Below are 15669 nucleotides of genomic sequence, written 5' to 3' on the forward strand. Positions count from 1 at the left end.
CTGCTTCCCTATCTTCCTATCAGTGCATATACTGAGTTAAGTTCAATATTTTATAAAAAGAAAGGCCCAGAATTGTCAGATAATGATTGCAGCGAACACGGGGTGAGAGTGGAAAAGGCAAACATAAAAGAGTAATAGGTGTATCAGTAATCCTACTTCATGATGACAGAATACCTGGGTTATTGATATTCCTGACAAAGACACAAAACAAAGATATCCATTTTTTGCCACAAATATTCAACATTGTACTAGAGGTATCTGACCAATGTAGTACTTTAGTCAAGTATAAAAAAGAGAAAGGAGGAAATATTATCATTTGCAAATGAGATGAGTGGATACCAAGAAAATCCAGTAAAAGTTATACAAAGAAAATTTTAAATACTTTACTAAAGGGAACAAAAAAATGACATAAACAAGTGAGAAGAAAAACCATGTTCTTAAACAGACTACACACTATAATCATTTTATTTTCCCTAAATAAATCTTTAAATCTTACACAAGACCAAGGACTGGGGGTGCAGCTCAAAGATAGAATACCCCTGGGTTCAACCCCAGTACTACAAAAAAATTTAAAAATAATGAATATGTAAATGTGGATTAATAATGATGGGCAGTGATTTGGAAAATATTACTCATATCAAAACATGTCAAATGGATTTTTAAAAACTTGGGGTAGGGTGGGAATATAACTCAGTGCAATGCATGTGTTCAGCATGTGCAAGGCCCTGGGTTCAATCCCCATACTTCCTCTTTTCTATTAGATTGGTAAACTTCAGTAATTTAATAATTGAATATGTTGAAAAGCTGGTGTTATAAATCAATTTCACTTTATAATGGGCAAAATATTAAGCATGTAAATATATTAATATATAAATATGTATGTATGTGTGTATGTGTATATGTGTGTGTATGTGTGTGTGTGTGTGTATGTATGTATGTATGCATGTACTGGGAATTGAATCCAACTATGTTTTACCTCCTATCTATATCCTCAGCCCTAATTTTGAAACATAGTCTTGCTGTGGCTGGCCTTGAACCTGCAATCCTATCTCAACCTCCCAAGTACTAGGATTACAGGCATGTGCCACTGTGCCCAGCTGCATATACTCCTTCCTTCCTTCCTTTTTTCTTTTCTTTTTTTTTTTTTTTTTTTTTGTGGTGCTGAGGATTTAACAGAGGCATTCTACCTCCAAGCTACATCTCCAGCCCTATTTATTTGGAAATAAAAATCTTGCTAATTTGATGAGAACTTCCCTAAGTTGCTGAGGATGGCTTCAAACCCTGGATTCTTCTGCTTCGGCCTCCCAAGTACTGAGATTGCTGGAATGTACCATTACGTCCAACTGCATATACTCTTCAATCCAATAAATGATATTATCCTTCAATTATATTTGAGTAGACATGAAATGATACACTAAAAAATACAGACAAGGATTATATACAACCCAAACGTCCATCTATATGGAAATGGTTAAATAAATTATGAAGGAAAGAGGAAGAAAATTAGGACCTGAATTAAGACCTATGAGAATAGAAAAGACTGTAAGAATCTCTTCATTTTTTTCCCTCTGGAAAAGTTGAAAAGTTAGAAATCCAAAATCTTAAAACATATGTTCCTAAAGAAAATAAACTTCTATTGTAAAAAGTAACCTGAGCCTAAAACATAATAACTGGTACAAACCCCTGCCTTTCAAAATAAATATTAAATCTCAACTAAAGATTCTCCATATATAACAATATACTGTCGCCTAAACTGGATTATTTAATTGGAAAGGCAAGGGAGAATGGAAGACAGAAAGGAAGACTGAAGAAAGGAAAGAAAGGGAAAAAGGTAAGAAGGAAAGAAATAGAAAATAAGATGATCTATATGAATATATGCAGTTATTACAAAGGAAACGGCTCTAAATATAATGATAGCTCTCAATATACTGATAAAGAATAAATTCAATTTCCCTTTTCCCCCTTCCTTTCCCCTCAGTTATATCACTTTATTTGCTCATCTATAGTTTCTCCTTGTTTGTCTAGAGTTCGTTCTATAACCCACAGAGAAGGAGGGAAGAGAGTAGGAATTGGATGAGGGCTAATTGAGTGATGTGTGCATGTATGCCTCTATCATCTTATACTTCATTAAGATGTATGACTACAATACACCACTAAAAAATTAAATAAATCTAAACAATTTTTAAAGAATAATATTCAAGACAGAGTAAATAAAAGACACAGAATGATGTACACAGTTTGCAACAATCCCACTTAATAAAGAACAAAATAAAAGATAAATGTATCAGCTGAGCTTGGTGACACAGGCCTGTAATCCCAGTACTTAGGCATCTGAGATAGGAGTTTTACAGATTAGTCCAGCCTCAGCAACTTAATAAGGACCTTTGTGAAACCCTGTTTCAAAATAAAAAGTAAAATAGGGGTAGGATGTAGCTCAGCAATAGAATATGTCTGAGCTCAATCCCCAGTGCCACAGTCACACACCCACAAAAGGAAATTAGATTTCCAAACTGAAATCATTGAAAAAGTATATTCAAAAATAAAAGTATACAAAATGCCATTTGGGTTGGATACCTTTCAATTGTTTATAATCACCTACTTTCAGAAGTAAAGAGTATTCACTTTTATAAAAATCCAAACTGAAATAGTAAGAAATTTGACTGTCTCATCTTTCAATTTGAATATAAACTCACAAATAGAAGAAATATTAAAAAGTCCACAATAGCCAGACAGCCTCAGTAACTAGTGAGACTCTCATCAACCCTGGGTTCAATCCTCAGTAAAACACACCACACACACACACACACACACACACACACACACACACACACACACACACTATAGTTTAAGCTAAGAAACAGCTTAATGTAATTTGCTTTACATTACAATGTCTTAAAAACTATACCTATTCCTTGCCGGGCGTGGTGGTGCACTTGTAATCCCCGCGCTTGGGAGGCGGAGACAGGATCCCGCAGGTTCCAAACCAGCCTTGCTGGCCTAAGAGACCCTGTTTCCAAATTAAAAAGTATAAAAAATGGGTCTGAGAGTGTAGCCCGGAGGTAGAAGGGCTTCCAGGAACCCCAGTACCACTCAAGAGAGAGAGAGAGAGAGAGAGAGAGAGAGAGACAGACAGACAGACAGACAGACAGACACAGACACTGCTAGAGGCGATTACATGCTAGAGAAACTAGCAACCTATATTAAAGATCATAAGCTATTGAGAGGGACTAGGTATAGGTTTTTTATTTGTTTGTTTGTTTGTTTTTTTGGTGGTACTGGGGTTCCTGGAAGCTCTTCTACCTCCGGGCTACACTCCCAGACCTGTTTTATATTTTTATTTAGAAAAGGGCCTCCTAAACCAGCGCAGGCGGCTGGCTTCGAACCTGAGCAATCCTCCTGTCTCCGCCTCCCAAGCGCGGGGATTACAAGCCTGCGCCAGCACGCCCAGCTAGCAGTCTCTTTTTTAAGGATAGTGTCTTCACAAGCCGGGTGTGGTGGCTCATGGTTGTAATCCCAGTACTTGGGAGACTGAGACAGGAGGATCTTGGTTCGTGAACAGCCTTGGCTACTTAGTGAGCTTTTTGCAACTCAGTGAAACCCCGTTTCCAAATGAAGAATAAAAAAGGGGCTGGGAGTGTAGCTTGGAGGTAGAATGCCCCTGCGTTTCAGCTCCAGTATCACACAAAAAAAGAAAAAAAGATAGTGTCATCACATGGTGACATCAAACTTCAGCATCAAAATCACCTAGAGAACAGCGGGGCGTGGTGGCGCACGCTTGTAATCCCCGCACTTGGGAGGCTGAGACAGGAGGATCGCACGGGTTCAAAGCTAGCCTCAGCTACGTAGTGAGGCTTTCAGCAACTTAGTGAGACCCTGTTTCCAAATAAAATATAAAAAAGTCTGGGAGTCTAGCCCGGAGGTAGAAAGCCTCTGGGTTTCACCCCCAGTACCACCACCACCACCAAAAAAAAAAAAAAAAAAAAAAAAATTCACCTAGAGAACATGTTAAAACACACATTAGGCTCCAGCCCAAGAATTTCCGACACACTCATCTAGAGTAGGGCACACTTTGGAGAACCTGCATTTCTAGCAAGTATGCAGGCAATGGTAATGCTGCTAACCTGAGACCACATTTGGAGAACCACCGATTTACACCATCTGTGACACAGTTGGATGGCAAAAATAAAGCAAATAGGACACTAAGAAGCAAAGAACACAATCATCCCAGAATCCCAGCTTCTTACTTCACAGAAATATGTAGTCTTACACAAGCCCACAGGCTGATAGGCAAGTACACACTGGCTTTTTGAATCTCTTCCAAAATCCTTATTTATGACAATATTTTTAGCAATCTCCTGATAAGGAAATAAAACCTACAACATGTTTCAATTCAATCACATAATTGGAGAAATACCTACTACCAACCATAGTCTAAACTGTTTTAAAGAATATAGGAAAGACAAAACCAAATTCCTACTCACCATGTACTTCTACCAATCTTGTTATAGTACAAAGCTAGCAAACACAGCCACAAAAAACTAAGACAAAATAGCACCATCTTCTAATAAATAACAATTCAAGTGATGCACTCAAATATTCACATGTATTCATTTAACAGTATTAACTGAGAATGTACTCTGCACCAGGCACAGTACTAGCATTGAGACTAAACTAGTGAAAAACAAAAGTTCACAGATGTAACATATGTTGCGTAAGACAATATGAGAACCTGTAGCATATTATATATGCACCTACAATCAGAAACACAGTTGTAGGCAAAAGCAGTGAATATAAAAATGAACATAGCTGGGCATGGTGGCTCACTCTTGAAATCCCTGCGCTTGGGAGGGTGAGACAAGAGGACTGCGCAGGTTCGAAGCCAGCCTCAGCTGGCTTAAGAGACCCTGTTTCCAAATAAAATATAAAAAGTAGGTTTGAGAGTGTAGCCCAGAGGTAGAAGGCCCCTGGGTTTCATCCCCAGTACCACCAAAAAATAAAAAATAAAAAATAAAAATAAAAATATTAATAATAATAATAATAATAAAATAAACACAAAATACAGTGGGATCCCTACTTAACTCTGGAGACAAGTATAGAATTGATATTGAATTCAAAAATTCTTTTTTAATCTGGTATTTATTCTATGGTTAGCATTACTTTTTAACAAATTAGTGAGATCCCTGAAATTTCCTCAAAAAAATTCTGTACCATTTTTTAATCTATCACTTCTTTTCAAAAAAGATGGAAAAATATTAGATGATATATTACCTCTAAAACACTACAGGAAATAGTGGTATATTCTTTCACAAAGCAATTCCTCCATCCTTACAAACATAGGATTTTCCTATAAAGGAAACCCTCAACTACCCAGTTCTGATTTTAAGTACTAAATTAATTACATCCATATCACTACCCTGTGACAGCATATAAACAATCATATATCAATAGGTTTATTATAATCTCATGTAAATTCTCATGCTTCTAAGCAATCAGTTCCCACCAACATCTTCCTCTCTCAAAACTTTCAAAATGATCTTGATGTTTGTTCAAGGGGCTGGAAAGAAAATTCACTTAAAAAAAATGTGAGGCCAATGTGATAACCACTACACTACAGAAACAAACAAAAAAATATGTATGAGCCAGGTATGCTGGTACACACTTATAATCCCTGCATTCGAGAGGCTGAGACAGGAGGATCACAGTTCAAGGAAAGCCTCAGCTACTTACTGAGATTCTTTGCAACTCAGTGAGACCTTGCTTCAAAATAAAAAATAAAAAATAGCCCTGGGGTGTAGCTCAGAGGTAGAATGCCCGTGGGTTCCATCCCCAATACTCCAAAAAAAAAAAATGTATGTACATGTACACACACACACACACACACACACACACACACACACGTGAGAATAGATATTCAGGGAGGAATTCCTGTGGATATAAACAGTATAACAAACTATGACATTCACAGGCATAATATTTATGGTTACCATTGTTTTGAGAACCATGCAGAAAACACTTTGTTAAGGAAATGGACAGCCTAAGGCCTAACTCAAAGGCTAAAATTGCATGAGTTCAGCCTAACACCATGCATTTCATCTCAAAATTCAAAATAATTGATTGAAATAATTATTTAAATAACTCTGAATTTATGAGAAAAGCTCCCTCTGAGATCAGCAAAAAACACCCTGCTAATAATGGTATTGGAAGAAGGAAAAATATAAGGACTAAGAAAATGACAGCTCTTAAGAAAAAGGAACAGAATGTGAAATGTGGTAACAGCTTGTAGCCATGAATGTGAGTAAGTCCACCAAATGTTCTATTAAAAAAAAATCTTTAAACTGATTCAGCAAACAACTCCAACCTGAAGGGGAAAAAAATTCATTAAATGAAATAAAACACTCACTTAAGTTGGAAAGAATATTAACTTGTAGAAAAGAAGTATATACAAGAAAACTGACTCTTAATGGAAACATAATTCAGAGGAAGAACCTTAAACAAAGATCCCTAATTTTTTTTCCCCCAGTATTGGGGATGGAACCCAGGGGCATTCTACCTCCGAGCTACATGCCCAGCCCTATATTTTATTCTATATTTTGAAACAGGGTCTCACTGAATTGCAAAGTGTGAGGATCTGCAAAGGTCTCACTCAGAAAATCTCTTGCAAATGACAATTTGATAATGTATGCTGTTGCTTATGTTTGGAAAGCTCCAAAAGGGTTCTGAACATGTTTTAAACAATATAATTATTGTGACAGGTATATAACCTCTACAGAAGCATTCTTCAAGGGGTCACACTGTTCATACTTAAAGTATGAACATAAAATCTAAAGTGGTAGACAGGTAAAAAGTCCAACCTCTTCCAAATGGAGTAAGGCTATCTGCAACCTGTTTCCATCTCCTCTTTCTAGCTGTGTCTTCCACAATCTCTACTCACACTTCCTATGTTCCAGGTAAAGCAGACAATCTTCAGAGGGCCTGAACATTCAGAGGTCCATGCCTTGGCTTTTGCTCTTCTGTCCCTTACCTCTTATAACTAATTTTCAAATGCTACTAGTATGTAAGTCTGAGCCTATTTAGCTCAAAGTAATCTCCTCTCTCAAACCCAAAAGCACTTATTATTCTCTATTGAAAACAAACCTCTACATGTAAGTATTATTTTACCACTTTATGGAACTTTTATTAATGTTTAACCAAAAGACAAGAAAATAAGCATTTTAGCGAACTTATAATTAGGCACTCTGCTAAACACATTATATAATTAATCTCATTTAAGCAAGGTTATTACATAATTATTTTCTTGCATTCATTTAGTTTTCCAAGTGTTTATGATTTATCTCATCTCCAACCAGATTATAAATCCTCTAAGAGCACAGGATCATTCATGCATTCAATACAAATTCAGAGTGCCTAAGTTCTGCCCAAGGTGAATGCACTTATGTTATTATATATTAGGGGTACAAAACAGAATTCTTCCATTTTATATACTAGATTACAAATTTGCTGAGGAAAATAACTATATAAGCAAATACATTGATGTTCTGTTCAAATATATAGTATCTTGCAATATTGTTATTCAATGTTATTTGATTTAAATATACGCAATTTCACCAGGTGTGGTGGCACACACTTGTAATCCCATTACTTGGAAGGCTGAGACAGGAGGATCACAGGTTCAAAGACAGCTTGACAACTTAGTGAGGCCCTCTGCAACTTAGTGAGACCCTATTTCCAAATAAGAAACAAAATCAGGCTGGGGGTTTAGCTTAAAGGTAGAATCTCTAGTGCCACTAAATAAATAAATAAATAATTACACAATTTCAATTATACTAAATGAAGAAAACATGCTGACATGCTGAAAAGATAGTTCAGAAAAGAAAGTGACAGTGTGGCCAGATTGGTTAAAAAACATTTACTCTTGACAGGTGGCAAGAGAAGTAAAAGGAATATTCTTTAAAAGAATTTCATACCAGTAAATGGTTCTACAAGGAAAAGTAGAGAAAACAAAAGCAAAGAAATATGGAACTAAGTCAATGAAAAGCAAAGAAGTTGTGCTCTGAAGGCCATGAATGGCAATGAGTAATTTAAAAAATCTAGACAGTTTATTTGAATTGTACGTTTTTTAGCTACACTCCCAGCTCCAAGAAATCTTTTCAAAAAGGGTACAGGTACAGTCAGACAGGACTGGTTTGAATTACAGCCATGCCACTTACTGGGTAAGTGGCTTGAGCTCACGTGGTATTTGCTATTTACATTTGTTTTCATAAATAAATGATCTATAATCCTTTTCCTAGTGTTGTCAGACTTGTTATCAAAAGTTTATTAATACTCTGTTTTTAATGTTTTAGAACATAATTAAACTGAGTAAATTGTGCATGCCTGTAATCCCCAGTACTTGGGAGGGTGAGACAGGTTCAAGGTCAGCCTTAGCAATTTAAGGATGCCCTTAGCGACTTAGTGAGACCCTGTTTCAAACTGAAAAATAAGACACCTGGAGCTCAGAGGTAGGATGCCCCTGGGTTCAAACCGCAGGTGCACGTGCGTGAGCACGCACACACATACACACACACACACACACACACACACACACGCGCGCGCATGCGCATGCATGCATATGCATGCAAACTTATTTGTAATCAACTAACTATTGGACTGTGATTATTTTTATAGGCTCTGATTGAAAATTTTGCAATTTCTTCAGAAAGACTTTAAAAGAATTTTGTTCTCTTAATATTGGGAATCAGCCCAGGACCTTATACACACACACCTGGCAAACACACTACCACAGAGCCTTATCTTCCTTATCAAGTTCATTAGAATAAATGTCTGCCTATTCAAAAATAATTTCAGATGATATCTTGACTCATATCTATTAAATTTAAGCTATATTTGTTCTAGCAACCAACATTTGAATGATGCTTTATTTTTTTATTATTATTATTATTATTTTTTTTTTTTGGTGGTACTGGAGGTGGAACCCAGAGGCTTTCTACCTCCAGGCTATACTCCCAGACCTATTTTATATTTTATTTGGAAACAGGGTCTCACTTAAGTTGCTGAGAGCCTCATTAAGTAGCTGAGGCTGGCTTCGAACCTACGTGATCCTCTGTCTCAGCCTCCCAAGCGTGGGGATTACAAGCGTGCGCCACCACGCCCAGCAATGCTTTATTTTTTTAAACAAAACCAATCACAATAATCTTTATTTTACTTTCCAAGTATGTCAATGTTGTTGTTGTTGTTTTTAAATACTACAAACATAGCATGGAATACATTGTACTGTGGTTCTTTTTCCAAAGCCAATCAAGGATCCCTTCTTGCTTTTGTAGACCAAATACCTAACATACATCATACCACAGATCTCTTCTCAGATATGCTAATTAGAGGCAAGGATAGTATTTAGCTTATCTAATGCAGCTTATACAGCACTTCTTATCCCTATATTATTAGCATTATGTATCTTCTTTGTTCTTCACAGTAGTGATATGAGGTACAAATCAAATAGATTCCAAGAGGTATTCAACAAAAACTCAACATCTAGTCTTTTAAATTTTTCATTTTAAACTTAAGCTTATTTTGCCATTTAATACTAGTAAATTATTTAGCCTCTCTAAACATTCATTTTTTTTTAAATTCTTCATTTGAAATAGGGTCTCACGGAGCTGCAAAGGGCCTCGTTAAGTAGCTGAGGCTGTCCATGAACCACAAACCTCCGGTCTCCGCCTCCCAAATGCTGGGCTTACAAGCATGCACTACCACACCTGGCTCCTCAACATTCATTTTCTATTTTAAAAATACAGATAATAATGCCCAAACTCACAATGTTACCGCAAAGATTAAACTTCATAATGTAGTCAAAGGGTCTAGCCAGGTACAGTGTGCACACCTGTAATTCCAGAATTGAGAGGCTGAGACAGGTTCAAGGGCAGAGCACAGTAATTTAGCAAGACCCTCGGCACCTTAACAAGACCTAGTCTCAAAATAAAAACTTTAAATTTAAAAAAGGCTGGGGGTATAACTCTGAAGCAGAATGTCCCTGGGTCTATCCCCAGTACCATAAAAAGGGGGAGGAGTATAGGACATTTTGGTACTCAAAAGCTTCTGTTTATGTTCTACTTAAGGATCTGCATCATAATCCTGAAAGGCACAATCTGGAATGCCACAATTCCAAATATTGAAATCCCCAAATATTAAAAAAAATCTGGGAAAACAATAGTTTAAAATGGGGGGACACTAACCGCTGTTTGCATGTATGTCACTGTCAACATGATTAACATTATGCTGTGGGACTATAATGCACCAATAAAAGCATATTAAATTACTTAAAAGATATTTACATTTTTAGAAGGGGATTTATTTGAGAACATAAAATCACCTCAGAATACTTCATTTGCCACATTAATAACATATAATGTGCAAGCATGAACATTAAGGTATACTACCAACAGTCAAAGAGGTATAAAATTTATGAGCATATAAACTGTATAAAGAAATAGGTCAACAAGCAAAAATGTATAAATGCACATCACTATAACTGATAATTCTGTGCACCCAACTTTATTTAATTAATTTATTTATTTTGCAGTACTAGTGTTGAACCCAGGGACATTCTGCCTCTGAGCTACATCCCCAGCCCTATTTTTTAATTCTTTATTTTGAAACAGGGTCTCACTAAGTTACAGAATGACTCACTAAGTAGCTGAGGCCGGCACCTATGATCCTCCTATCTCAAGTCTCCCAAGTACTGGGATTATAAGTATGTGCCGCCACACCTGGCTGCACCCCGCTTATAACTGTGGTTATCTGAAGAGACAATTCAAGTCTTTTGATAAAATCAATAAAATACCACAAGAGGTAACAAACCAAAGATCTGAGGTCCTGATAAATTTTATCTTTCACAAATACAGATGTTCAAAAAGGTATTCCTTCACTTACTGAGGACATTTCAACATTTTTACATATACAGTGTTTACATACTGAGTTAACATTGTAATAATGTACTTGCTCAGATTTAAATCTGCAAAAAGTCTTTATATAATTTATGCCTCCAGTACTGGAAATGATACAAAGATGAGATATATAGTATAGCAAAGTGTGAAAAATAATGCTGGTGACTTAAAGTGGAAGGAAATTTAAGAAGAAAATCTGACACATGGAAAAGTACATTAGAGAGACAGATTATGGGTAGTTGCAAAAGGCAGTCCATAAAAGCTGGCAAATATTAACTGTATTCTTAAGTCTCTTTTAGTACTGGGGATTGAACCCAGTGGTATTCTATTTCTGAGCTATACTTCCAGCCTTTTTAATTCATCCTCTGTCTCAGCCTCCCAAATACTGGAATTACAGGTGTGAACCACCATACCTATCTTATATTCTGAAGGCTTGCATTGCCATAAGTGGCTACTTTTTTCTTTGGGGCATGCCTTTCTTCAAAGCATCCATCCACCTTTGTTTTTCTAACTAGTACTGCTCTTTTTGAAATTCTCCTATGATCTGATCTACACTTACATAAGCACCCCCTATTAAATTTCCTCGTATGTAGTGACACCCTTCTGGATCTTCTGCATCTAGTTCACTCAGACTCACACAATAATCTCCTCTGGACAATATCTTCACAGACACACCCAAAATAATGCTTCACTGGGTTTCTAGGTCCTTGTTCCACTTGACATGACATCAGCACTGTTGTTACAATCATAAAAGCACCATTCCCTTCCCCAGAAGGCAGACTTCTACCCTTCTTATATAATTTTTTCCAAAATTGTGAATTTCAACATTCATAATTTTAACTCTTTGAGATTGCTATTTTGAGGATTTTAGATTTTAAGAATTTATATCTTTCTGGCACTGGAGACTGAGGATGGAGGATCACACTTTCAGAGTCAGACTGGTTAATTTAGCAAGACCCTATCTAAAACTTAAGAGAAGTTTAAAAGGGGTGTAACAAATGCAGCTCAGTAGTAGAGTGCTTCTAGGTTCAATCCTCAGAAGTAGGGAGATGGATGGATGGATGGAAAGACAGATGGATATATGGAAATATACATATACACACATATATATAATATACACATGCATACGTACCAGGTATATATAGAGGATCTTTCTGAATTTTGGAATATTCTAGATTGGTACCACCTACCTAAAACCAAGTAAGAATTAAACATAAAGGAGAAGACCTAAAGATAATCTAAGACCTAAAGACAGTCTATAACTGTCACCAATTCCATTAATATAGTAATGCTTATACGACAGTATATTTGAGCTATGTGGGGGGGATATAGTTAAAGGAAAAGGGGTAGTACTAATTTTTTGGTAATTTTTGTAAACAGAGTTACTGTATACTTACAATATCTAAGAAAATTTAAATACATGATTTATAAAAATAGCATGATATAAAATAAATCCATATAAACTAGCACCATTCCTTCATTTTATCTACAAATGGAGTAAATGGTCACTTGCAAGAATAACAACATAAGGTAGCTTAATAATTTATTACAGTATTCTAAATATAGTTTACTAAATGTGTCACAGAAATTTAGAAACTGAAATCTGGCATACTACTCCTGTATTTTGAGGACTAGGATATAACTATTCATTTTTATTACAAAGAAGTGATGGAGAATACAAAGGCAGAAATCTGCATAGCAAATACAAAGATGGAAACAAACTATAAGAATATTTGGTACACATTTAATAACAACCCAAGAAAAGAAGACACAATATAACTGGAAGATATGAATTTTTAGGTCAATGAAAAGATGTATACTATGGCAAGAAAGAATAATTCACCAGGATTTTCCATATCAACTTTTCAAGATGAACTCAAGCCCTTGCTTCCTTTGATCCAATTCAAGTTCACCAAAACCAATTTTTACTGGCACACATTATCTATACGGAATGGGTATCACCGCAATATATTGGCACATGAATATAACATTTTTATCTCAAACAGCCTCTTAGTACCTTTCCTTACCTTCCCCTCTTTAATCTCCCTGATGCCCTTCTTCTCTACTAGTCTCCTTTCACATCTTTCCTCCCTTAAACTCCCCATATGAGAAAAACCTACGAGTCTGGCTTATTCTCTTTAACATTATGGTCTCCAGTTTTGCCCATTTTCTTGCACATGGCACGATTTCACTTTTCTTTATGGCTAATATTCTACTATGTATGTATAACACATTTTCTTTGTGCATTCATCTGTTGACAGGCACCTAGGCTGATTCCATAGATTACCTGCTACAATCAACATGGGTATGCAGGTATCTCTAAAGGAGGTTGACATTAATTCTGTCAATAATATACCCAGGAGACACAGAGGGAGATTCTGTGGTACTTCTATTTTTAGGTTTGTGAAAAGCCCTCATATTGATTTCCATAGTGGTTGTACTAATTTACATTCCCACTAAGAAGTGTAAGGGTTCATTTTTCCCTGCATCCTCACCAGCATGTTTTTCTTTTGTATTCTTGATGACAGCTATCCTAAGGTGAGATGGGATCTCAATGTAGTTTTGATTTTCATTTCCCTAATGGCTAAAGATATTGAATATTTTTCCATATACTTTTTTGTCATTTGTACTTCTTTCAAAAAGTGTCCAGTTCAATTTGCCCATGTTTTGACTGGGTTATTTATTTATTTATTTATTTGTGGTACTAGGGGTGGAACCCATTCTACCTAAGGGTTATACTCTCAGACCTATTTTTTATATTTTAGTTGGAAACAAGATCTATTAAGTTGCTGAGAGCCTCTCTAAGTAACTGAGGCTGGCTTCGAACCTGTGCAACCCTTCTGCCTCAGCCTCCCAAGAGCTGGGATTGCAAGCAGGCACTAACATGCCTGGCGACTGAGTTATTTTTTAGGTGGCACATTAACTGAGAGAGAAGGTAGCAAAGATTTCCTCCCATTTTACATACTATCTCTTAACTCTAAAACCAACTTGTTTGACAAATTTGATTTCCCATGTTCTCTATAGCAGTACCTAGACAGAGCTTATAAATATTCTGGCCACTAGAAAGGAAAACCTCTATAAATTTAAAAACTATCATTTAATCCCTTATGTGCTTGGCTGATAAGGCCAAGTGTGGTAGCTCACGCTTATAATCCCAGCATTTAGGGGGCTGAGAAAGGAGGATGGCGGTTCACGGCCAGCCTCAACTATTTAGTGAGGCCCTTTGCAACTTAGTGAGACCCTGTTTCAAAAAGTAAAGAATAAAGCCAGGCATGGTGGCACATGCTTGTAATCCCAGCATTTGGAAGGCTGAGACTGGAGGATCATGGTTTGTGGACAGCCTCAGCTACTTAGTGAGGCCCTCTGCAACTTAGTGAGACCCTGTTTCAAAATAAAGAATAAAATATAGGGCAGGGGGTGTAGCTCGGTGGTCTAATGCCCCTGGGTTCCATCCCCAGACATGAAAAAAAAAAAAAGGAATAAAAATAGGGTTGGGGGTGATGGGGGTGTATCTCAGAGGTAGAATGCCCCTGGGTTTCATCCTTAGTACTAAAAGAAAAAAAAGGCCAAATTCCCCTAGAATCTGAAATACTTAAGAGGAAACAATAAAACAAAGGTTTTTTTAATCCCCCAAAGATGATGACCAAACCTTTTAACTGTAATTAACGGTTACCTTTTGAAAAGGTCAATATTTCACATATTAGTCAAAAAACATGTTCTACTGACAAACAAATGCCAGGAGGCTGATTAAGAGCCATGAGAATATACAGTAACTATACTATCACTAGTAATAAAAATTAGAAATCACATTTTAAATATTGTTGAAGATGAAAAAATAACTTTTGTACTCTTCTTCAAATTCTTCTGTAAGTTTAAATTTTTTGTTAAGAAAGTAAATTGAAATGATATAAACCAATGTTCACATTTATCTATTGCTAGTGGGAATGTAAATTCAATATCTTCTACAAAAAGGAACTATAAAGCTACACATATATCCCCAATCTGGGAATTTTGCTTTGAGAAATACAATGCAAGAAAACACTGGCTGCTTTCTCCAGGTCCCCACTCCCACACACCAAAAAAGGGTAATATGTGAAGATGTTCAAAGACATGCTCCATCTCTGCCTCTATTTTTATCATCTTAATTATTTCCTTCTAATTTCTCTTTCAATCATTTTTCAACATGAATAGAATCATGTTGCAAAATTTTATGACTTACTTTTTCTAGTGCAAACATTTTATTATTGTTACTTATTTTAAGCCATCATTTTTATTAGTTATATTATAGTCTTCAAGTAGATTTACCATAATTCATTTATAACCACTGTGGCTGGTGCTGTGGACTGGCTACTCAAAATACACATTTACAGGGGAGGGGAAAGAATGGGTAGAGAAAGGATACATGTCCTACTTAATCTATAGCTTGGAGTTTAAACAACAGGACCACTCACCCCCTCAAAAAAAGATAAATTTTTGAAGCAAGAAGCAAGCCTAATACTGTCAAGCCAGCGACTGCACAAATATCCAACAAGAGAATAGAATCAAGTATCTCTCAAACTATGTGCCAAAACGTGAAAGGAGAGCTAAATAAAGGAGCATAAAACATATCTAGAGAGGCAGGAGCCACAAAGAACTAAGAAAAATCACCACAGAACCCAATCAGCACCTACCCAAGTGTCCTGGGGCCCACCTACCAGATTATGAATGTTACTGATAGAGAGACATCTGC

At 36.3% G+C, this 15669-nt stretch overlaps 1 protein-coding gene across 2 annotated transcripts in view; it reads right to left on the reverse strand.

The window, feature by feature from the left end:
* Positions 1–15669, reverse strand: part of STRN (striatin) — a gene marked incomplete at both ends in the record, with an annotated part of 116533 nt that overhangs the window by 64723 nt on the left and 36141 nt on the right. The window lies entirely within an intron of this gene.

This window comes from Muscardinus avellanarius (genome assembly GCF_963383645.1).
Source record: "Muscardinus avellanarius genome assembly, chromosome: 15".
Taxonomy (NCBI): Eukaryota; Metazoa; Chordata; class Mammalia; order Rodentia; family Gliridae; genus Muscardinus; species Muscardinus avellanarius.